At 42.5% G+C, this 24,287-nt stretch overlaps 1 protein-coding gene across 3 annotated transcripts in view; it reads right to left on the reverse strand.

The window, feature by feature from the left end:
• PIK3CB (phosphatidylinositol-4,5-bisphosphate 3-kinase catalytic subunit beta) overlaps positions 1-24,287 on the reverse strand; it is a 264,723-nt gene that overhangs the window by 174,414 nt on the left and 66,022 nt on the right. For 2 of the 3 annotated variants that reach the window (XM_073625865.1, XM_073625866.1), the window contains one exon: positions 18,391-18,525. The exons of the other annotated variant lie outside the window; for it this stretch is intronic. The gene's annotated coding sequence lies outside the window, so the exon portion shown is untranslated. The remainder of the gene's footprint in view (positions 1-18,390; positions 18,526-24,287) is intronic. 3 annotated transcript variants of the gene reach the window in all.

Raw genomic sequence — 24,287 nt, forward strand, 5'->3', positions numbered from 1 at the left:
TTGTATGGTTTGTCGAGTGAGGTCGCTCAGGGGTAGCCCTACTTTCAGGAATTCGGTAGGCGTCCATGGTAAGGCGCAGAGATCTATTGAATTGAGATGGCTCTCTATTTGTACCCTTAATTTGGGGGAGGAATGATGGAACCAGTTAAGTATACGCGTGAGTACTGCTGCTCTATAGTATATAGAGGCATCTGGAGCTCCAGCTCTGCCACGAATCTTGGGGAGCGAGAGAGTCTCATAGCGTATCTGAGGAGGAGACCCTCCCCAGATAAAGGAGAATAGTTGGCGGAGCTTCTTAAAGAACCAAGAGGGTATGGAAATGGGAATTGTCTGGAACAAATAGAGAAACCAAGGGAGGACGTCCATTTTTAGGACATTCACCCTGCCTAGCCACGATAGGAGTTTCTTTGTGTAGTTTGAGAGATCCACCTTGGTTCTAAGCAGAAGAAGAGCATAGTTCAGAGAGAATAATTGGGATCCTTCTATGGGTATTTGGATTCCGAGGTAACGGATGGAAGTGGAACCTGCTTTAAACGGATACTTAGTGGAGACTTGGCGGAGGGCCCTTCTGGGACAGTGAGTTGTTCAGGATTTCTGACTTAGTATGGTTCACTTTGAAATTGCTCAGCTTCCCAAACCTCCTGAATTCCTGCATTATATGTGGTAAGGATAGATGGGGTTGGGTTACAAACATTAACAGGTCATCCACAAAGAGAGCCAGTTTGGAATTAGTGTGGCCTATCGATACACCTGAGATGTTAGGGTTATTGTGCAAAGCAATTGCCAGGTGTTCCATGAGAAGGACATAGAGAAGGGGAGATAGAGTGCAGCCTTGACGTGTCCCGGTATGGATGGAAAATGTAGGCGACAATGAACCATTCACCCGAATTCTAGCATAAGGAGAGGAGTAAAAAGGGACATAATTCGGGATAGCATTTTGGGGCCCAGACCTGCTTCAGACATCTGGAGGAATTGCCAGTCGACCCGATCAAATTCTTTTTCAGCATCGACCGTCAAAAGGCATAGAAGGACATCATGGGTGCGGGCATAGTCATTAAGAAGCAGGGTTTTCAGGGTGTTATCCCTTGCCTCGCGACCACTTACAAAACCCACCTGGTCCAGGTGTATGAGGCAGGGGAGCAGCGGCTGCAATCTAGTGGCTAAAATTTTGGCATATATTTTCAAGTCCACTCCAATTAACGATATGGGCCTATAATTAGCGCACAAAGTAGGGTCATTATCTGGTTTTGGGATAATGGTAATGTGGGCTTTGAGCGTTTGTGGAGGAAACGCAGAGCCTTCTGATAGGAAGTTGAACACCTTAGCCAAGAAGGGGGCTCAGTAGGGGAGCAAATGTTTTATAGAATTTAGGGGTGAAACTGTCGGGACCCGGGCAGGGTGGCCGCTATCGCTCCTATGACCTCATCCGCTGTAATTACTTGCTCCAGCTCTTCTACAGTATCACCATTCAATGTAGGGAGCTACGTTTCCTCAATAGTCTGATGTAGTTTTGATGCTTTGCCTAAAAAGTTTAATGTGTTTTATGCAATTTTATAAAAATGGTTTTGCTATTGTCAAATTATGAAATTCAAGGCATGATAAAGTGTGTGCAAAATGTGTTTCCGGGCATTTCACAAAAAACATTTAAAAATTGTAACCTATTCCTATGGAGGCTCAAAAAAATACATGTGAAATGCAACAGCTTTGTTATCCCACCATGTACTGCCACACAACACATGGGTGAAAGTGGAGCAGACTGGGTAAAGGAGTAGTCCTGTCTTTGATTCATGAGGAGGAAGAGGTATTGATGAAATGTAAGGTCTTGGGATATTTGAAAACCAGGAAGCTGCAAGAATGGGGAATTTTACCTTTCAATAAAGCCACATCACCTACACTGCAAAGCAGTCTACTACAACTAGAACAGAGGTGCAGGGTTCTCAAGAAACAAAATCAGGAAAGTACAGAAGCTATTGTGTTGTTTCAGGCAAGACATACCTGCCAGGGTCAAGTTCTATCGGAGATTATATGCTACACATTACAGAATGGACAAATGTAGTATTTTGGAGCTCACAAGTTTAACCCAGGAGCATTAAAAAAAAAAAAAAATGTGGCAATAGAAAAAAAGATTTAACCTAAATTTTTGAGGGGGCATTTGCTAGATAGCTTCCAACTGGGATTTTCCCATCCTTAATTAAAAGTTAAAAGGTAAAAGTTAAAAGTTAAACAATGGAGAATGTTTAGCCTTAGCAAAATATAGCCAAGTGAATTAAAGGAGTCAAGGCGAGAAAAACATTTCAAGTTGCCCAAAAGCTCCTGGGTTACACATGGCATGCATCCCAAAAGGTCTCAGCCATTATGTGGAAGGCTGTCTCCTAGTTGTGCTTGCAGCTGGCCCTGTCATAATGCACCATGGTGCATGAGCATCATCGGGGGGGCTGGCTGCAAGAACCTGGAAGAGCTGGGTGTGCAGCAGCGGAGCGCCATTTTACTAGAGATTCACTGGGTGTGCGAACATTTTATTTTTTTTTTTAACCAATTCCGGACCAGCCACCACAGTTATACTGCGGCAGGTTGGCCCGGCTGGGTGAAGCGTCATAGCAATACGTCACGCGCGCATGCCCCCTAGGCGGCCACAACGATCGGATTAGCTTCAGAACCGATCAGTCTCCAGGCCCAGGCCAATGATTTCTGGCCTGGACCTGGTGATCGGTCCATGCAAATGAAATTCTTCCCCTGCCTGTGAAAGTGTAAACACAGCAGGGGAAGTGATGTCATCTCTCCTCATGGAAGTCTTTTCATTCCAGAGAGAGGAGAGAAGACATCTTAGAGTAAATGCACCAACACTACACTGACACCAGTTTACGTAGGTACACTTGTCGCCCCCCCAATTAACCCCTTCACCCCGTCACTGTGTCACCCAGTGCAGTGTTCTTTTTTTTTTTTGATCACTGTACTGGTGTCATTAGTGACAAAAATCAGTGTTAGGGTACTTAGTGGTGAGCCCAGAGGGGGGAGGTTAGGGGGGGTCCCTAGACCTAATAAAGGTTTAACCCCTTGATCACCCCATCACCAGTGATCACCGTATTAGTGTTACGGTTGACGCTGGTTAGCTAGTTTATAGCATCAGGGCACGCACCGTATATAACCTAAATAAAGGCGGGTGATATCAGTTCGATTTTAGTGTCAGATAGGGTCTGCGTCACCCCAGGCAGCGTCAGATTAGTGCCAGTAGCGCTAACATCCACGCATGTACCATACATCTTCCTTAGTAGTATAGTGTCTGAATGGATCGATATCTGATCAGATCTATACTAGCGTCCCAAGCAGTTTAGGGTTCCCAAAAACGCAGTGTTAGTGTCAGCCCAGATACCTGCTAGCACCTGCGTTTAGCCCCTCCGCCCAGCCCACCCAAGTGCAGTATCAATCGGTCACTGTCACAAAAACACTAAACACATAAGTGCAGCATTCGCAGAGTCAGGCCTGATCTCTGAACGCAAACAGTTTTTTTGTAGCGTTTTAAGCAGTCGCTGACAGTCAGGAGCTCTTTTTCCTTACTGTACCAGTAAGTTTAGAGACCAAAATGTCAAATCGAAGGTACAGTAATGAAGAGGCCTACACGTTTCTGAGCATGACAGATAGTGAAGAGGAAGTCACTCACCTGTCAGATTCAGGCTCAGAATACGAACCTGTAGAGAGCAGTGCACCCTGACAGATAGCTCTGACAACAGTTGTGGCCCCTGCCAAGGTCAGGTGTACCTGACCCCGTTCTGCTGTCGTTGAGGTGCAAGAACCGCAGGACTCTTGTATGGAGCAGTCAGCCAGTATTAGTGCCGCTCATCCTTCTGGTGAACTGGCAAGCACCAGCGGCCTAGTACATCCTGGTCGTACATCCAGCGCTGCAGTAACACTTGGTGATGTGGCGAGTCCCATAAGTGCAGTTCAAGCTGGTGAGGTGGCTAGCACAAGTAGAGTCCCGCAGCCACCAAGAAGACAAACACAGGCCCGTCGAGCCCATACTGCTGCATTTGCCAATCCTAATTGGGAGCCCACCACTTCTGCAGCACCCATACTTCCTCCATTCACTGGCCAACCCGGAATTCAGTTGGAAACAGTTGATTTTACGTCACTTGATTTTTTTTCGCTGTTTTTCACGAAAGATCTCTATAGATCTATTGTGGACCAAGGCAATTTGTATGCTGGTCAATGCATCACCGCTAATATCCAGTTGACCTTTGCCAGAGATTGGAAACCTATTACAGTTTCTGAACTTAAGACCTTCCTGGGCCTATCCCTCCTCATGGGCATAACTAAAATGAGTGAGCTGCGGTCATATTGGTCCACTGACCCAATTCACCATATGCCCTTGTTCTCTGCCTCCATGACCAGGACACGATACGAGCAGACCTTGCAGTTCATGTACTTAAATGATAATGAACTCCGTCGTCCTCGGGGTGACCCTGGATTTGATCGGCTCTACAAAATTCGGCCCCTCGTAAACCACTTCAACCAGCAGTTTGCAGCCTTGTTTACTCCCGATCAAGTTATCTGCGTTGATGAGTCCCTGATTAAGTTTTCTGGCCGCTTGTTTATCAAACAGTATCTTCCCAGCAAGCGTGCCAGATATGGGGTCAAGATGTATAAGCTCTGTGACAGGGCAACAGGCTATACATAGCTTATGAGGGAAAAGATAGTTTCGTAGAGCAGGAGAACTGCCCAGACTACATAGGGAGCGCTAGTAAGATTGTGTGGGGCTTGGTGTCACCCTTATTCGGAAAGGGGTACCACTTGTACGTGGACAATTATTACACGAGCGTGACACTTTAGTCACCTTTTTGATTGTGGAATTAGCGAATGTGGCACTGTGCAATCTAATCACCGGGGCTTCCCCCAACGGCTTGTAGAATCCTGACTTGAACAGGGGGAGAGAGCCTGCTTGAAGTGTAATAATTTGTTAGCAGTGAAGTGAAGGGATTCACGGAATGTTTTAGTTCGTTCCTCCCTTCACGCAGCTACGATAGTCCAAATTCCTACGGCCACTGGTGTTGTGGAGAAACCTCCTGTGTCCACGAATACAACCTTAATATGGGAGGGGTGGACCTCGATGACCAGTTGTTGGCGCCGTACCTAACTGCCTGTAAGGCCAGAGGCTGGTACAAAAAAAGTGTCTGTATACTTTTTTCAATTGGCTCTGCTGAACGCTTTTGTGCTATACAAAGCTTCAGGACAAACTGGATTCTTCCTAAAATTCCAGGAAGAGATCGTCACAGCCCTTCTGTTTCCAGACGGTGCTATGCCCCACCTTCCCAACGCAAATGCAGTGAGGCAGCTGCATGAGAGGCATTTTCCGTATGTCCTCCCTGGTATCCCTGCCCAAAGAACACCCCAAAGAAGATGTCATGTCTGGAGAAAACGTGGATTTAGGCGCGACACACGCTTTTATTGTCCCCCCTGTCCTGACCAACCTGGTCTCTGCATCAGTGACTATTTCAAATGCTACCACACACTACTGGAGTATTAGCGTAGGGTACAGCACTACACAGTCCTAGGGCACACTAACACAGGGTCACGAAAGATGAGATGGGCATCACATTTTGAGAGACCCTAATCTGGAACGTACATTTTTTTTTTCACTTTTATAAAAACTGTAAACACACACAAAAAAAATATAAAATAAAAAAGCCAAAAATAGTTGGTTTTATTTTTCTTCGCTCTATTGTTCGCTGTCTACTGTCCGCTCACTATTGTTCTATTACTGTATTTTAGAACTGCAATGTTTTATTTTTACTATGTTTTATTGTATTTGCTTTGCAGGTATGGTACGTCTTACTGTTATACTGTAATGTTACTTTGTTTTATTGTTAACAATCATTTGCTTAGCAGGTATGCCATTCAGCTGCAGCACTGATTTATCTTGACAGCAACGGCATTTACTGCAACGATACGCAATTCAGTGACTCCAGCACTGTAGGAGGCGATTTCACCACCACAGTTAAAAAAAAAAAAAAAAAAAAAAAAGGATGCATGTATGCCCATCATTAGAAGTGGGTGGATGAAGGGGGCGGTATTCTAATGGTGGGCGTACCCACCGATCAATCTCTTTTTTCATTCAGCCCACAGGCTGTATGTAAAAATGAACATTAAAATGTATGCCCAACATAGACCAGCGACATACTGGTATGTTGCTTGACTTTGAGCGGTTATACCAGAATCCATCAGTGATGCCTGCCAGCGCCTCTGATCAGTGCAATCCATACATGCCCTCCAGTGCCACCTATGAGTGCCCATCAGTGAAGGAGAAAACATATTTACAAAGTTTAGCAATAGAAAACACTTTATTTTCAGTCTTTTCTAATTTGCAGCACAAAAATTTAAAACCCCAGTAGGTGATCAAATACCACCAAAAGCAAGCTCTATTTGTGTGTGTGTGTGTGTGTGGGGGGGGGGTGATAAAAATTTTGTTTGGGTACAGCGTCGCATGACTGTGCAATTATCAGTCAAAGTGTGATAGCACTGGAAGTTAGGGAGGGAGGAGAGGAGGGAGGAGAGGAGGGAGGAGAGGAGGGAGGAGAGGAGGGAGGAGAGGAGGGAGGAGAGGAGGGAGGAGAGGAGGGAGGAGAGGAGAAGAAAGAAGAAGAAAGAAGAAGAAAGAAGAAGAAAGAAGAAGAAAGAAGAAGAAAGAAGAAGAAAGAAGAAGAAAGAAGAAGAAAGAAGAAGAAAGAAGAAGAAAGAAGAAGAAAGAAGAAGAAAGAAGAAAGAAAGAAGAAGAAAGAAGAAAGAAAGAAGAAGAAAGAAGAAAGAAAGAAGAAGAAAGAAGAAAGAAAGAAGAAAGAAAGAAGAAAGAAAGAAGAAGAAAGAAGAAGAAAGAAGAAGAAAGAAGAAGAAAGAAGAAAGAAAGAAGAAAGAAAGAAGAAAGAAAGAAGAAAGAAAGAAGAAAGAAAGAAAGAAGAAAGAAGAAGAAAGAAGAAAGAAGAAGAAAGAAGAAAGAAGAAGAAAGAAGAAAGAAGGAAGAAGAAGAAAGAAGAAGAAAGAAGAAAGAAGGAAGAAGAAGAAAGAAGAAAGAAGAAAGAAGGAGGAGGGAGGAGGGAGGAGGAAGGAGGGAGGATAGTCAGGATATGGGAAAGAAGAAGTTTTCAGCACACAATGTCATTCAATTGTTTAGAAGCAGTGACTTTGCAGATAAACATTTGGGCCACATTAGTGAATGGAGTTTAGAGGGTTTGTTTGTCTGAATGCTTACAAATCTGCTTTAAAAGTATTCAAATCATGATGGGAAAAAAAAAAAAAAAACTACACCACATTTAAATCTGTGTATTCCAACAAGTTGATAAATACCGAAGGAAAATTAACAAGAGCAACGATTCTTGCGTTTCATATATTATTCCTCTTCCGATCTATACCGTGTAATACAAACACTGGGAAACCGGCTTCACAATATCAATACCCCCAATGTGCCCCCAGATAATTTCCACAATATAGTCTGCTCTGGTGGTTTCCATGCTGCCGCAGCCACCAACTAGAAATTATAGCTTTCTACATTTCGTCTGTGTGATGTTATTTTGACATTTGTTATAATTGGAAAAGCACTTCCTTCCCTAGCAAATATATGAAAATCTTCATCTCAGCATGCAGTGGTTAGTAATCATCTCCGTTTAAGAGGGTAAAGTTCGAATCTTCCAGCTGTACATACAATAACAGGACATCTAAGAAAAAATTACAGAGTTGCAGTTGCAGGACATATTTGGGGTCATTTAAACATCTTTTTCAGAGTGTCAGGACATAACAAAGAGGCACTGTGCACAGAATATATTCTACAGAACAGAATGGCCATTTACAGGATTGTGTAGCTCACAAGTTCTCCTAGCTGTGGAAGGGTCATGTGGCAGTCAAGAGGTCAAGACAAAAAACAGCAAAGTAGTAATGCAATTCCTATATAAAACACTGTTGTCATACAGAGACAAGACAGGCATCACTCAGCAGGAGCTGCAAGTCCTGCTGGGGGGACCTGGAACAAAATAGCAGTCAGAACAACCCACCCCTGCCCTGGGATTTGCTATGCACACAAACACAGCAGAAGTATTAGCAGCGAGATGCACAGGGGATTCTCGTAGCGGAAGTGTATGAGAGGCAAGTCATTAATGTTTGATGAAAAGTGTTTTTTGTACCAGATGATACAGTTATGTGGTCTGACATTACACTACATTACTTTGTACAAAGTGATTTTGATCAAAGCTTTTTCTGTCTTATCAGTAGGAAGTGAGTGGCTAGGAGTTGTCAGGCAACGTGTTCTACTAATGTTCCCAATGTTACTTAATCATTCAAGGAGTGTTGATCTGTTTATGCTATATTACTCATTCACACATACTGCTTTTCTTTAGCATCCTAAATATAATGGCCCCGATTTCACAATGACTGTGGATGGGTGTACCAATTGTCAAATGTCTGCCTTTACCTCTATACAAATTGCCTTTTCTTCTACCTTGTACTTGAAAGCCACCATTTCATGTTAATAATATGTCAACACACATATTAAAGGCTCACTGCTTAGTGGCAATAGGAAACTTTTGTCTTTAGACTAAATGAACCAGGGTGTGTCTTTAATGCCTTCCATCAATGACCAGACTGATATTTAATCTATATTGCTTTATAAATGCATGCTATTCATTTGGAGACTGTACGTTTTAGACATCTAGTCTCCATTATTGACATTCAACTGTGTATTGTTACTGTTGGTTTGTGGAAGTGGCTTAGAAATGGAAAATGTTTTCTGAGCAGGCTACTTAAAGTGTCTAAAGAATCTTAAACTGATAAAAATAAATAAATAAAAATTGCTGGATGTTATATAGCATTTTGGGCAACTGCACCTTGGAGGTGCATACATGCCCCAGATGCGGAAGACCTTTCCAAATACAGATTTTGTATTCAAAACGTTCCGGTTCCTATGGGTTGATCCCACGGGACAGGAGACCGTTGTGGGACCTTTCCTGTCTCAGGGTAAAATAACAAAATTGACAAGGAATATCTATCTTGGCCAATTAACTTTTCTCTGAGAAAGCACAGCCAGGGAGTGTCACCTTGGGGCGTGGAGGGATACCAATGTTCCTTGCTAAAACTTAACAGCAGACTCAAACAAACATTTGCATGTCTGTAGCAAGGCTACAATTGTCGAATGACTAAAAAATGCCATAAGTCATATAGGGAAGCTTTGAGAGATGCAAATTTCTTTTTTTCCAAAACAGCAAAGCTGATACATAAAAAATAAATTGAAAAACAAGTTTCCTCTAAGTGGGACTTTGAATAGGCAGATGGCTAATGAGATGCGATACAAATATAAAAAAGTATACATCTTTTAATAAAGTTATTTAAAAAGAATAAGCACATACATAATATGAAAATAGATTTAGCAATGATACTCTGGAGGCTGGTGAACATATATATACACTACAGTAAAAAGGTACAAAACAATAACCACACAAAATATCTGTTGAGCACAACACTTTATTAAAAGATTTATACTTTTTTATATTTGTATCACATCTCATTAGCTATCTGCCCTATTCAAAGTCCCACTTAGAGGAAACTTGTTTTTTAACTTTTGTAGTCTGGGGATTTGGGGCAGCTTAGCTTGTTTTCTGTGACAACTAGCACTTTTTTCAAATCATTGATACATAAAATATAAACAGATGCAAACAATCCACATTGTTCACTTGCAAACTGGATTGTGTGGTCTGGTTAGTATTACGCTCCATTTAAGACTGTCTGTATCTAGGGCTGATCATTTGCAGGTAATTGCTCCATGAGTGATTACATGTGAAAGGCCAGGAATAGCTGTGGGTGTGAATGGGGCTTACGTGCTTTGAGTTCAGCTTTCACCTCCCCCCCCTTTTTAAAACATAAGCATTTAAATTATGAGAAAGCATTTAATCCTTCCTAAAAGACAGTGAGAAACTCACTAAGATTTGAGCAGATAGAATCTGGAGCAGCTGATCATGGCAACCAATCAGATTCTATCTTTCACTTTCATAGCTTAACTGAACAAGCTGAAATAGAAGCCGGTTGGTTACTATGCCAAGCTGCTGCAGATTCTGTCTGCTCCAGTTTATAAAATACCTCCATTGTGGGGGGGGTGCATTTGGTCCCCGTTGACAGGTAGATCAGACGCTCATCAAGGAAAATTGTATTTTTAGGGAGGGTACTAAATTAAACATCCATATTAGATCCTCATCTATGACCAGTTTGGTACAGATGAAGGGAATTCTTGGCTATTTGTTTACAAAACAGAAGTAAAATAGCCAAATCTGTCATTTGACAGCAATATAAATGCCATTTTTCTCTTTGTAAATGTTAGTTCTGCTATATAAAGTTGTGTATATCACACAGATGCACCACTTCACAGGCAGGTTAAGGGCATCCCCCAGGCATTTTACTTAAAAGGCCAAGTTCACCTTTAGGAACATGTTGCACCCACATTTAGGGTATAACTTGTAACATGTTCCTAAGCACCTTCACACCACCCCCCAGAGCCCCATCCCCTGTGACAGCGTGTGGGACTCTCTCCGCATTCACCGTCACATTTAAAATTCAAAAAACACAAATAGCAGTGCCACTCATTTTAGAGATTGTTGAATGAGTATAAAACTACAAGTCCCAATTACCACTACAGCAGGCAGACTTAGTTCTCAATGAACTAGGAGTGCACTAGACAGCCCACTGGAAGTCCATTGACCCTTTTTCCAGTTTTCTAACTGAAAGCTGGTACAGAGGTATGGGGAGAAAACTGAAAGAAGAGTGTGCAGGAGCCCAATATTGCAACCATGACCCACTGCAGCAGGTGCAATGCTTTGCGGGCTCCTGTGGAAAAAAAATAAATGCACATTTCCTGCAAATAATATGTGCAATTATTGTATTTCCCTTCTTTAAGGTGGACTAAGCCTTTAAAGGAATTTTTTTGGCTTTTAATGTTGACCTTAAAGTATTAAAATCACAGCTTTCCACCAAAAGGAAAAGTACATTGGCCCAGCTCCTCAAGCTATTTTTTTTTTTTTTGACAATCCCTTGTCTATTACCCTAGCAAACAGCCTTCGTTTTAAGCATTTAGCTCCCACTGGGTTCGGCATTCAGTACCAGGTATTTAGCCATGTTCTATGAACCTGCCTTAAAGGTATAACCCCGTTAAGGAGATACACCCTCTCTATTTGTCCTGTTTACCATTGAAAGTGAAAGTAAAAGAAAAATCCCAAGTTTTAGGTTGTCCCCAGAAAAGTAATAGAGGTGAAATCTTCCAATGGGGACCCCAGTTCCGATAACCTGGGGGTCCCCAAGGAATACCCTTAATTTGCAGGTAATTCCTCTCACTTTCTGTTTGGCTACAAGACAGTAAGTGAAAAAAAATAAATATCTGAACAGGGGTTATAACCCTCCATTGCTCTATCCAAAATGAAAAAAAAAAAAAAAAAAAAAAAAGTTTGGCCTATAGTTCTACTTTAAATTGAACCCAGATAGGTTTGGCTCATCCCTGGTACTAACCCATCAAAGTCAGTGAAACACTAATACTAAGGACTAATACCGATCAGCCATTAGGGGTGCTTGCTCCTTCCTTAACCACTTCCCGCCCGGCCTATAACAGAATGACGGTGGTTCTGTTATCCTGACTGGGCGTCATGACGTCCAGCAGGGGCGCACAGCGCAGCGATCGCGAGTGAGGCATGTTAGTCTGACACGTCGCATCTCCGATCGTGATAAGAAGCCTCTGACAGAGGCTTGTGGTCACAGCTGATCAATCACAGCGCATCATCGCGAGAACCAGGAAGTGCCGGTAAACTGCATTCCTCGGTTCACACTGACAATAAGAGCCGATCGGCGGCTCTCCCTGTCAGAGAGGGGGGGGGGGGGGGTCTGTGCTGATAATCAGCACATTGATTATCAGCACAGGCCCATCAGATGTGCCAATCATCTGCCAATCGGTGCCAATAAAGTCTGCCAGTGCCCACCACAGTGCCAATCAGTGTCCATCAGTGCCCAACATTAATACTTGTCAGTACCTGCCCAATCAGTGCTGCCCATCAGTGCCACCTATCAGTGCTGCCTTCTCAGTGCCGACTCATCAGTGCTCGTCAGTGAAGGAGAAAACAAAATTTTATAATAGAAACGAAGAAAAAACATTTTTTTTTTTTCAAAAATGTTGGTCTTTTTTAGTTTGTTTAGCAAAAAATAAAAACCGCAGAGGTGATCAAATACCACCAAAAGAAAGCTCTATTTGTGGGAAGAAAATTATAAAAATTTAGTTTGGGTACAGTGTTGTATGACCGCGCAATTGTCAAAGCGCGACAGCGCTGAAAGCTCAAAATTGTCCTGGGCAGGAAGGGGCGAAAGTGCCTGGTATTGAAGTGGTTAAAAAGTGTTACGAAACCCACAACAGTAAAAATCAGTCTGTATATGCAGTAAAGCACTCTCGTTATACTCACTGTGGAACCTAAGGGATTAATCATCTGCATTGTGTAGGAAGGTTGTACGATTTTGTCTTCTCCTTTTACTGTCTCCAATCCATCTGCTGATAGTACAGAGCCATGGAAGCACTCTGCATAAGCTTAGTTTGATGTGTATTGCTAGAGTAGTTTTTTTTTTTTGGGGGGGGGCTAAGGTGTATGTGATCAGCACAGGGCCAATCTGTCCAGACAAAGCCAGGCATCATGCAGCCTCATTGGACAGTCAGAGGAATATGAAAACTCCTCCTACAAGCTTTAACCAGTGCTCGGCCGGACACTGATAGAAGTCATAAGACAGCTATATACTACTGATGAGAAAATGTCTTTAGCAGTTTAGATTAACTAAAATAATTGCATTTTCCACATTCTGTGTACTGTGGGAGACCAGATATAGTAAATGCAGAGTCCTGGGTTTAGTAACACTTTAAAGAGGATCTTGGGTCATTTGTATAAACATGAAAAGTCAGCAGCTACAAATACTGTAGCTGCTGTCTGTCAATAGACACACACTTACCAGTCCAGAGATCCAGCTTTGACCTCACCCAGGCCGGCCCTTTGCACAAGTCTTCAGGTCCCGAGTGCTGCCATCTTGCTAGCTGGAAGGCTGTGATTTCCTGCTTCTTCACAGCTGGCTCCCCACTGCGCATGCACAAGTCACACATGGCTCCTGGGATGCTTCCCTGAGAAGTTCTGCATTAACTGTGCATCCTTGAAGTTACCCAAAATTCCTTTGCCAATACAAACTTTCTACAAATCTAGATGCCATCTAAAGAAATTAAACTACACAGTTTTGACAACTGCTCTTTCATCTTTACATCAGTTCAAATAATGGTTTCTTACATGCAGCAACATAGATCACATTTTACTGCTAGGATGTTTGATTTACAGGAACATTCCTTAGCTCATGGCATTGTAAGCCAAGAATTTGCAGTGTCCAAACAGGACTGTAAAGTGTTTAATACACAGATTATTTAATGGTTAACCAAAGAAAATGTAGAAAACTGCTGACAATATAAAGGAAGATATAGGATGGCTACTTTTCTGAGCAAGCCAAGCAAACGAAGTGAGAACTTTAACCAGACTAAAATATGCAACTTATGTAAATACATACAACCTACATCTCACTTGATAAGTTATGGTAGATATATTACTTATAAAAAGAAAATAAAACCCATTATTTTTAGGGCATACATTAACAATGCAATAGATACCAGTAACTGAAAAAACAAAATATGCTCATGTTAAACTGTATATCGGTGCAAAAAACCTTTGGAGGAGAGAATTGAGAATTGAAGACAGTGGAGTACCAGACATGGGAGGGCAACATTTTTTTTCACACAGAGCTTTCTTTTGGTGGCATTTAATCACCCCTGGGTTTTTTAGGTTTTGCTAAACAAACGAAAAAAGACAAAATTTAAGAAAAAAAAAAAAAAAAAAAAAAAAAAAGGTAATTTTCCTCTTTCACTGATGTGTGCTGATGAGGCGGAACTGGTGGGACTGCACTGATAATCAGAACACAGATATTCAGTGCCCTGATTATCAGTGCTGATGTCCCTTTAACACTAACAGGTTATCAGCGCTTTCTCTCCTTCTGAGGAAAGAAAAGATAACCGACTTGTGTTTACTTCCGTGATTAGCTGTCATTGGACACAGCCGATCACATGGTTAAGGGCCGTTGTGATTGGCCCTTTACCCTGATCTGTGATCAGCTGAGTCAGAAGGACTCAGTGATCACTAAGTGCGTCACAGGGGCGCATAGGCAGCACGATCACGGGAGGATGTCCATGGATATCCTCCCGGCAAACTGAGCCCACGCTATAGTTGTCCCTCAGCTATAGCACGGGTAGGAAGTGGTTAATCTATAACCCCGATGTGCAATCTGCAGCCCTTGGGGCCCCTGCAAGCACTAGTCTGTGTTGTCCTATTGCCCTGTTATAGTAGTGATTTCTAGCAGCCTCATGTAATATAGTGGCATACAATAAGTAAGTGAACACTGAATTAACTGGTTTTCTGCAGCAATTTTCCATAAAATTTGATCTGATCCTCATCTAAAGCAAACCATAGATTATGCAATTTCCTCTTCTTCCATCACAAGTTAAAAGGAAAGAAAATTGATTCCCTCTCGCTGTGCTATTGTATTCTGACGGCGGGACGATTCCCCGCCGTCAGAATACAATGTCCACTGTTGGCAGCTATAGAAAAGTCCAACAGGCTAACTGTACTGAAGTAGACTGAAGCCAGAAGCCTTAGCAGGTTCTTATAAAATCACACCCATGAGTGATGCATTTGAATATACAGCATCCTTTTAAAATTCCTGGTCAGAGGTCAAAAAGTTACACCACAGAGTAGTGCAGAACAGAATGAACTGTCAAAACTGAACAGCAACCAGTTAGGTCCAGGAGATCAAAGGAGAGCAAAGCAAATGTATACAGCAAAAACATCACATAACAGCTATTAATTAGGTATGTGTTGCTCTGTACGGCATCTGACGCTAGATCAAGGGTAAGTAACCATTCTGGTAACAAAGTCAATCTCTTCACGATACACAGTACATAATATATGAAATATCCTTAAAGTGTAACTCTACTTTCGTGGGAAAAAATGTGGCAAAATTAATAAAGTAACATACATAATTTGCGACACAAACCATACTGTAATTTCTTATTAAAATACCCTTTCATTTTTAATCTGCAAAGCTGTCATTTTCTCCAAAAATTAAATGCAATATGACAACCTGGAAGAGTTCTGTACAGCTGGTGCACGGAATGCCTCCAGAAATGTAATTTCCTGCTTGTGCTATTGGCTGACTGATTCTCCCAGAAGTCTGTGCTAAGGTACAAGTCAGATTCAGCCCTAGTTCACAGGGCTAGCACATCTAATGCGACAAAGAATGTTGCATGACACGCCAAATCACATTCATTTCAACAGGTGCCATCTTAATTGCTGCGACTAAAGTCTTGGGGGGGGGGGGTCCTGCACTACTTTTTTGCATCTCCTTTGTCCTATATTTTCAACTTTGTCATGTGTGATTTTAGAGGGTTTTGTAAATTCAGTAATATGTCACACTCTGTATTATGATTGGCCAAAGCCACAAAACATCAAAGTCACATGAAAGTTGCATTGAAGTCACATCAAGTGGCAATGAAGAGTCGCACTGGAAGTTGCATAACTACGGGGTTGTAGCAGTGTGATCCAAGCCTTAAGGCATCCTCTGCATCAAAAATTGTATTTTTGGTGAGCTGCTTCTGAAGAATTATTCACTTCTAAAAAGGAATGCAGACCCTGCTACTCTCCTCAGAGAACTACGCATCAGCGCATCATCTGCTCAATCATGAAAAAGTCATTCACATTCAAAATCAGTATCTAAATAAAGGTATAGAACAAACTGCTTTTTATTCAGAACAGAAACAGGAATACTCCTTATGGCTAGGTTCACACTGTTGCGGGTCTGCATGTACAGCGCACACGTTTCCATGTCCAAAACGCGTTGCCCTTTTGCAGAGGTGTGGGGATGCAGCTGTATTTAAAAAGGAAAAGTTGAATCAGGCTTCACACACACACACATGCGAATTTCTCCGCATCCAATTCGAATGACAGGCAAGCGAGAGCGGCTCTCAATGGATTGAAAAAGGGTCCGATGCGTCTTTGGGTCCGGCTCAGGTGCAAATTCAGACTAAAATTCGGAACTAAATCGCACCTGAACCGGTGTACAGGAACGCACCGGACCCAGGCACGAATCTGCAGCTGCAGATGTGTGAACCCGGCCTAAACCTGAAAAGCAGACAGAGAAACACATTTTAATCCAGTAACGCACTCATTCATTGTACTTGTAGGTGAAACACATTTGGTTACTTCATGTGTTTAAATATCTGTATTCTATAACTATTCTATAACTATTCTATGAAGTGAGGAAGGGCAGTACACTGAGCCACTCAGGGATCTACTGCATTTTCCAGTGGGGACAGCTTTTTCAGGAAGAGGGACTGACAAGAGGGTAGAACAAAGATGACCTCATTATCAACTTTATTACCACTAACAGTTTAAGTGAATATTGATTTTCTTGTTACAATGGCATCTGAAAGTCAGTGGGATACATTAGGCAACAAGTACAAAAAAAAAAAAAAACACGAGCATTGTAGTTAGTAGTCTATGGGGTTGTGAAGTCACAGACTGGTCAGGTTGCCATGCTGACCTGTGTCCACAGCCAAAAGAGCCTAAAATAGGCCCGTGGGCATCAGATTTGGACTACAGAGCAATAGAAGGAGGCCTGGTCCAACAAATCACATTTTCTTTCGCATCATGTGGATGGCCGGGTGTGTGCACATAGCTTACCCAGGACACCAGGAGGCAGTATGAGAAGGAAAGCCACTGGAGGCAGTGTTATGTTATACTGGGAAACTTTGGTTCTGACATTCATGTGGATGGTACTTTGACATGTACCCCCTACCTAAACATTTTGCTGACCAAATAAAACCCCTGATGGCAATACAGTATTCCCTGATGGCAGTTGCCTCTTTTAGTCAGGTAATGAGCCCTGTTACACTGCAAAAATGGTTCAAGAATGCTTTGAGAAACACAATAAGTTTGAGGTGTTGACTTGGCCTCCAAATTCTCCAGATCTCAGTTGAATTGAGCATCTGTGGGATGTGCTGGAAAAAAAAGTCTGATCCATGGAGGCCCCACCTCACAACTTACAGAATCTAATACTGATGGCTTGGTGTCGGACACCACAGCATACCTTCAGAGGTCTTGTGGCATCCATGTCACGATGGGTCAGGGCTGTTTGGCAGCAAAAGGGAGCCCTATTAGATGGGTGGTCATAAAGCTATGGCAGGTCAGTTATCACCTCATCTCCCATTACTTCACCTCTTCGATTTCCCCTCATTTCCACCTGGGATGGACGGCCGCCAACATTTTTGCTGGTGGAGAGAAGACTTAAGAGAGTCTACTTCTTGCGTAGAGCTTCTGCACTTTCTCACAGCTCCGGGCAACTCATAATTTTCCCACTAAGGAACTTTTTTTCTCCCTCTACAACTGAGACATTTAGTAGAATCTAACAGAGGTTCACCTTTGTCCTGTACCAAATTCGAATCCATCTGTAAGTCCCACAAATCTCACAACAAAAAGGAGTAATATCCCTGTTATACTTCACTATCTTCTGCAACACCTAGCTCAATCCCTCCCTATTACTCCCACTGGGAAACAGAGCTCAGATGAGATTTGGTTAGCTTCATGAAGTTCTCTAGTAACGTGCAAGCAAGGAAAACTTATAAATTGGTACTATGCTCCAGTGAGCCTCCCCAAGTGAATCCAGTCTTATCTGGTCTCTTGTTTTAGAGGGTGACAGGAAAGGAACAACATGGCGTGCATCTGGTGGACCTGCCTGAAGGTTCATTGCCTAAGGATAAAGGTCTACACTACGATTGACTCAATCTTGCTGATCAATCTCTGAAAACATCCTTGGCAGCCCTCCTTCATAAACCTATTGACAACATTCCTCCTCACAAGCACACACTTATAAACACACAAACACACAGCTACCAAACCAAAATCAGCCTTGCATGGGAGATCTCCATCTTTCAATTTTCTGGCCATTGGCTGAGAGTGCTAATCGGGAGCTGGTCGGCTGCTGGTTTTCCAGCAAGCATGTCCAACAGAAGCCGGCTGAACAGGCCGAATGTCGGCCGGTTTTTATTGAACCAGCCAATGGACATTCAGTCCGTGTTAACTAGGCTTTAGTCTCCTGGACAAAAATAATGCAAATCCGTAAATATTCTCTATTTTTATCTTCAAAAAAGGTCCCACCCCAACCTGAAAATTAATAGTTCTGGGTAGATGCTAAAAATTTGAGTAGTGGACAGGATTCTATTATCTCTCAAGGATTTCTACAATTAACAAGCATACTTACACTTTGCATTTGTCAGTGTCTTCTCTTTAGGTCACACAGTTTCAAAGGTTGACTCTTTCCAACATGTCTAGAAGTTAGCTCATTATGGCTACAAAAAGTACCTCTGCAGGAAGAACCTCAGCTGGAAAATGATCTCTGGAAGGAAGATAAACAAGAAAACTAAGCAATATGTCAAACCCATCATGCAGTAGTTGAAAAATGAAAAACACTAATTTCCCTTGTGGCATACAAATATTGCAAGATCCCTAACAATTATTACATTGTTTAAATAGACACTGCCACATAAAAGTGCCTTATATGAAATATGATGGATAGAACAGGCAGAGAAATAATGACCGTTTCTTTTTCAGTCAATGGTTCAGTCATCTCATTACAAATGCGGGCATGGGCGGCACAGTGGTGTAGTGGGTAGCACTTTTGCCTAGCAGTAAGAAGGGTCGCTGGTTCAAATCCCGACCACGACACTACCTGCCTGGAGTTTGCATGTTCTCCCTGTGCCTGCGTGGGTTTACTCCAGTTTCCTCCCACACTCCAAAGACATGCTGGTAGGTTAATTGGATCCTGTCAAAAATTGTCCCTAATATGTATGAATGTGAGTTAGGGACACTAAGATTGTAAGCTCCATCAGTCAGGGTAGGGACTGATGTGAATGTATAATGTATATGTAAAGCGCTGCCTAAACTGACGGCGCTATATAAGTAACTGAAATAAATAAATAAATGCAGTTTGGCAGAAACAGAAGCTGGCGATGACTGAAGAAGCTTCCAGAGGATCCTAAGAGCAGTGTCACAACTTCTGCAAAGCACAGACCTAAAAAGCAAGTGGGACGTTTCCAAACACACAAAAGATGACTGTATTGGTGTGCTCACATACAGATCCCAGGAGATGGAAGGAAAGCAATACCTACACTACCACCGGTCTGAACTTAATTTAAACCAAAACCTATTCAGACTTGATACATCCTACAAGCTGATAAAATGAGACTTAACATAAAGGCATATCCAAACCTAAAACTGAAAATCGAATATATTGCATTTTATTAGTTCTTGGATGTGGTGGATGTATATTTTTTTTTCAGGCATTTTCCTTTATTTTCACCTGGTGATACTGCAAACAGCACTTTCTGTCCCTTTGTATTTACTGTACTTATTTCTCCATTGCTTTTATGGAGGCAGCCATGGTTGTCACACAAGCTGGACTTTATACGTCTGCCTAGTTTATCCCCATTATATGTTGGATTCATGCGGCGGCTTCAGTGTAGAGGAAAGCGGCGGCTTCAGTGTAGAGGAAAGATCGCAGACAACGGTTGAAAATGCCTAGGAGATGATGTCACCCATAGGCTTACTATGGGGCATCCGTTTTCGGCTGTCCTTCCACTACATCGAAGCCGTTGATGACAGGTGATCATGGGACCAGACCAGAGCGGCTTCAGAAGTGGCAACTATAGGCATCTTTTCCTTACATGGTTAGACAGAATAGTCTAATGCCCCGTACACACGGTCGGATTTTCCGACGGAAAATGTGTGATAGGACCTTGTTATCGGAAATTCTGACCGTGTGTAGGCTACATCACACATTTTCCATCGGATTTTCCGACACACAAAGTTTGAGAGCAGGATATAAAATTTTCCGACAACAAAATCCGTTGTCGGAAATTCCGATCGTGTGTACACAAATCCGACGGACAAAGTGCCACGCATGCTCAGAATTAATAAAGAGATGAAAGCTATTGGCCACTGCCCCGTTTATAGTCCCGACATACGTGTTTTACGTCACCGCATTTAGAACGATCGGATTTTCCGACAACTTTGTGTGACCGTGTGTATGCAAGACAAGTTTGAGCCAACATCCGTCGGAAAAAATCCTAGGATTTTGTTGTCGGAATGTCCGAACAAAGTCCGACCGTGTGTACGGGGCATTAGACTTAGAGTATGTTTAGCCTTAGTTAGATTTTTAGTGAACTTCTCACAGGAAGTGACAAGGGCACTTCATTTCTGACAAGATTAAAAAAAGTACTCTACTTGCTGAAAATGTGCTTTGCCTGAAAAAAAAAAAAAAAAAAAGAGTCACCACTTCTAAAAGGTATGGTAAGGTATAACATATCCATGTTTTGTTTTAGGCTTAAAATTACACTTTACAATTACTTGTACTGGTAACAGCTTATTAGCCTGAGGCTCCATTCACACCTGAGCGTAGTGATTTACTGGAATTTAAGAAGCGTATTACAATCGTTTTACAGCTTCAGGCATTTTTGTTTAACCAATAGAAGGCACTAAGGGGAGGCGAGGGAAATTAGGGCTGGAGAACTGCTGTTTGCACAGAAAACGAGCGACAAAAACCCTCAAGTCAGGCATTTCTTTAGTAGTCTATGGGGGCCAAAAATGCATTTAATTGCCAAAAAGAACTTTTTTGAGGCGTTTTGCTTCAAGTGACAGAACGCTCATATGTTAACAGGGGCCACAGAAATGAACGTGATTTGGCTTGTTGAGCGTTTTAGAGCTACAAGCAGAAAATCGCTCAAGTGTGAATGGGGCCTGAAAGAACACAAGAATCAAAAAACACACCAAGACAAATTTGGCTGTGTAATGCCTGAGCAACATTAAAACAAACAAAAAAAAAAAAAAACAAATCAGTAAACTGCAAATGCAATCCGGAAAGATATTCTTCGGGAAGAACTGTGCCAGACTCAGAAAGCCCACCAGTTATATTTCATTGGCAAATTTTAAGAATCCTCTGCTTGTGAGAAAATAAAAATAAAGACACTGTCATTGGATTTAACCTCTGTGGCCACTGTTGACTCTAAGCTACAAAAAAAAAAAAAAAAAAAAAAGCAGTTGTAGCATAGATTCTGTTCTGACCTCCGATTTTGTTTACATGCGTTAGTCTCACCTTTCACTGCAGTGCACTGTGGTAAAAAAGAACAGATGTTCTGTCCAAGAATAGAAAGAGAAGACCAATATACAGTATGTGTACTCTGGGAGCAGTCCTCTGCCTAGACTCTACTCTAACTTGGCTGATTTTGGCGGTATAGTAATGCAGACCCGTTAAATCAGTGGTACTCAACCTGAGGGTCGAATGACGATTTGCCAGGGGTCACCAAATCCTGGGCCGTTCTTGAAGCCCGCACCGCTCTCCTAGCCTTTTCGCAGCCACCCATTCAGTTCACGGCATGGCTGGGGGGGGGGGGGGGGATGGAGACTGGAGGTCAGCTGACTGGTGAGGAATGTGAAGTGGGAGGGGCTGGAGGAGACCCTATCTCCTGATTTCGGCATAGGTGTCACTGCTGGGAGACATCACAAAGTCGGAGACACAGTGAGTAACACTACCCGTGATCATAGTTGCCATTAAAAGTCCGCACTACATTTCTCGGATGAGCAGATGACCTTTATCAAGAGCACCTAAGTTGGCTGATCAGAACTCCCCGCCAGCACTGCCACTGATCCCATCCACCCCCCCAGCGCTGCTACTCATCCCATCTCCCCGCTTGCACTGCTACTCATCCCATTCCCCCCACCCTCCCCCCACCAAGGAGTTATGCCCCGTACACACGAACAGAAATTCCCCCAGCAAAAGTCCGATGTGAGCTTTTGGTCGGAAATTCGGACCGTGTGTATGCTCCATCTGACTTTTGCTGGCGGAATTCACGCCAGCAAAAGATTGAGAGCAGGTTCTCTATTTTTCGGTTGGAAAAAGTTCAGATCGGAGATTCCGATCGTCTGTACAAATTCCGATGCGCAAAATTCCTACGCATGCTCCTAAACAATTCGACGCATGCTCGGAAGCATTGAACTTCATTTTCTCGGCTCGTCGTAGTGTTGTACGTCACCGCGTTCTTGACGGTCGAAAGTTCAGAGAACTTTTGTTTGACCGTGTGTATGCAAGGCAAGCTTAAGCGAAATTCAGTGTTTTTCAGAGTTCATCCAAGTTTTTTCATACGGAAAATCCACTCGTGTGTACAGGGCATAAGAGAAGGAATAAAAATAAAGGATACATGCAAGGGAGAGGAAAAGAGGGGAGGAACAAAGAAAAGGGGAGAGAAAGAATAAGAGAAAGAACAAGAAAGATGGTTAGAGCTGGATCGGGAAAAAAAAACAGGAAATTACGATAGAGAGAGATAACAGGCAAAGAAAGGAGAACAAGAAGAGTGGTACACCCTAAAATGTACCACTAGGGGTTTTATTACTGTACAAGTGGAAGGGACTCGGGGAGTGCTAAATGTCCATGGGTTAGGGGGGCAAATTACTTGTCTTGCCTTGGGTGCTGACAACCCGCGCTACGAAAATAATTTTTCTGTTTGGGGTTCCCACAACTTGGGAAATGTTATCAAGGGGTTACAGCACTGGAGGGGTTGAGAACCACTGCGTTAAAGGTTAGCACAAGTTAATCCTAGGATCGTACCGCTACAGATTGTCACTGCTTAATTTAGAGCCATTTTTTGGATACATTGTATAGTCATACACTGGTGTACACAAAATCACATGGAAAAGGTTCCAGGACTTTTTACCCGTGTTTCTCTAGGATACAGATGTGCTGCTGTGCCCAGGCAAGCGTGCATGCACAATAATGAACCTACTCTAAAGCTGGCCATAGATAGATCAATATTCGGTTGGTTCAGCTGGACCGGCTGAAAATCTGTCTATGGCCGTTCCTGCTTAACAAAAGTCAATCTAAGGATTTTACATTTGTTAAACAAGGATGTTGGAAAATTTCCATTCAATCAGTGGCTGCTGCCAATGTGCTGCAGTGCTGATCAGTGTATTCTGAGCGAGGAAGAGCCCCCACTGTCAGATTACATTAGTGCGGTGGGTAGGATCCACTTGTTTTTCTTCTTCTTTAAATCATCCCACTCAAAGATTAAAAAAAAAAAAAAAAAAAAAAGACCCATCTAGCCTCAGGGCAGAACATGAGTGCCCGCCCAGTGCCTGATGCCATCGATTGCCATTTACTTTTTTAAATAAATCATGCCTGTTCTTCTTGCAGGTCTATTATTTAGTACATCTTTAATGTTCGATAATATTTATTGGAGAATATCAAAGTCAACACAGAGCTCTCAATAACACCAGCTGCATCCTGTGGTTAACAGCATTTCTGTGGTTTTTGCACCTCAAGTGATTTAGATTGAGTTTACTGCTGTTCAGTCTGCACAATAAGGATACTGTCATAGAAGATCTTTTCAGCCAAGTGGTATTTTAAATTGAAAATCACATGGACAACTCCATGCTGAGCTGATGATAGCTGCATCATGTCACTGTAGTCATAAGGAAATGACACACTTAAAGTACTTTTGTTAGACAGGAATGTGGACATGGAATAACTGTTAGGAAGAGCTCCTATGTGGTAAAATTCAAATCGCAAATCTAGATAATTTGGAAAGCTATATAAACCTGCAGTAAGCAGCCATTTTTGCCAGGTTAAAAATGTATGTATAGGCAAAACAACTTTTTAAATATTGGATGAAGTGGGGAAGGATTCAACCCTCCTAAGTTTTTATTACCGAGTTACCTTTGGGGAGATCAAGAGACAGAAAATTAGGGGGAAGCCAAAAATGTAGAGTTGTCACGAGAGCAAGAAGTAAATCGTCCAATAGGGGGAAATATTTAGGTGGCAACGGTCTAAGCCTATGTTTCTCATATTATGGGTTAGGACCTAAATTGGGTCTTGGGGAGGTTTGGGATGGGCTGCTACTTGACTGTCTAATCTCAAATTAGTGAAAGCAATAGCAAAAAGGAAAAAACAGAGGACAGAGGGAGACACAGGAGAACGGCAGATCACGGTGGATGACGGAGGCCCGTAAACTGACCATGGTGTCAGGGCTCAGCATGCCATGATATACTTTGTTTAGTTTACAGAGGGGAGGGCAGAACCAGACAGGATCAGCCAGGTTTTTTTTTAGGCGA

Source organism: Aquarana catesbeiana, linkage group LG04 (assembly GCF_042186555.1).
Source record: "Aquarana catesbeiana isolate 2022-GZ linkage group LG04, ASM4218655v1, whole genome shotgun sequence".
In the NCBI taxonomy this organism is placed as follows: domain Eukaryota; kingdom Metazoa; phylum Chordata; class Amphibia; order Anura; family Ranidae; genus Aquarana; species Aquarana catesbeiana.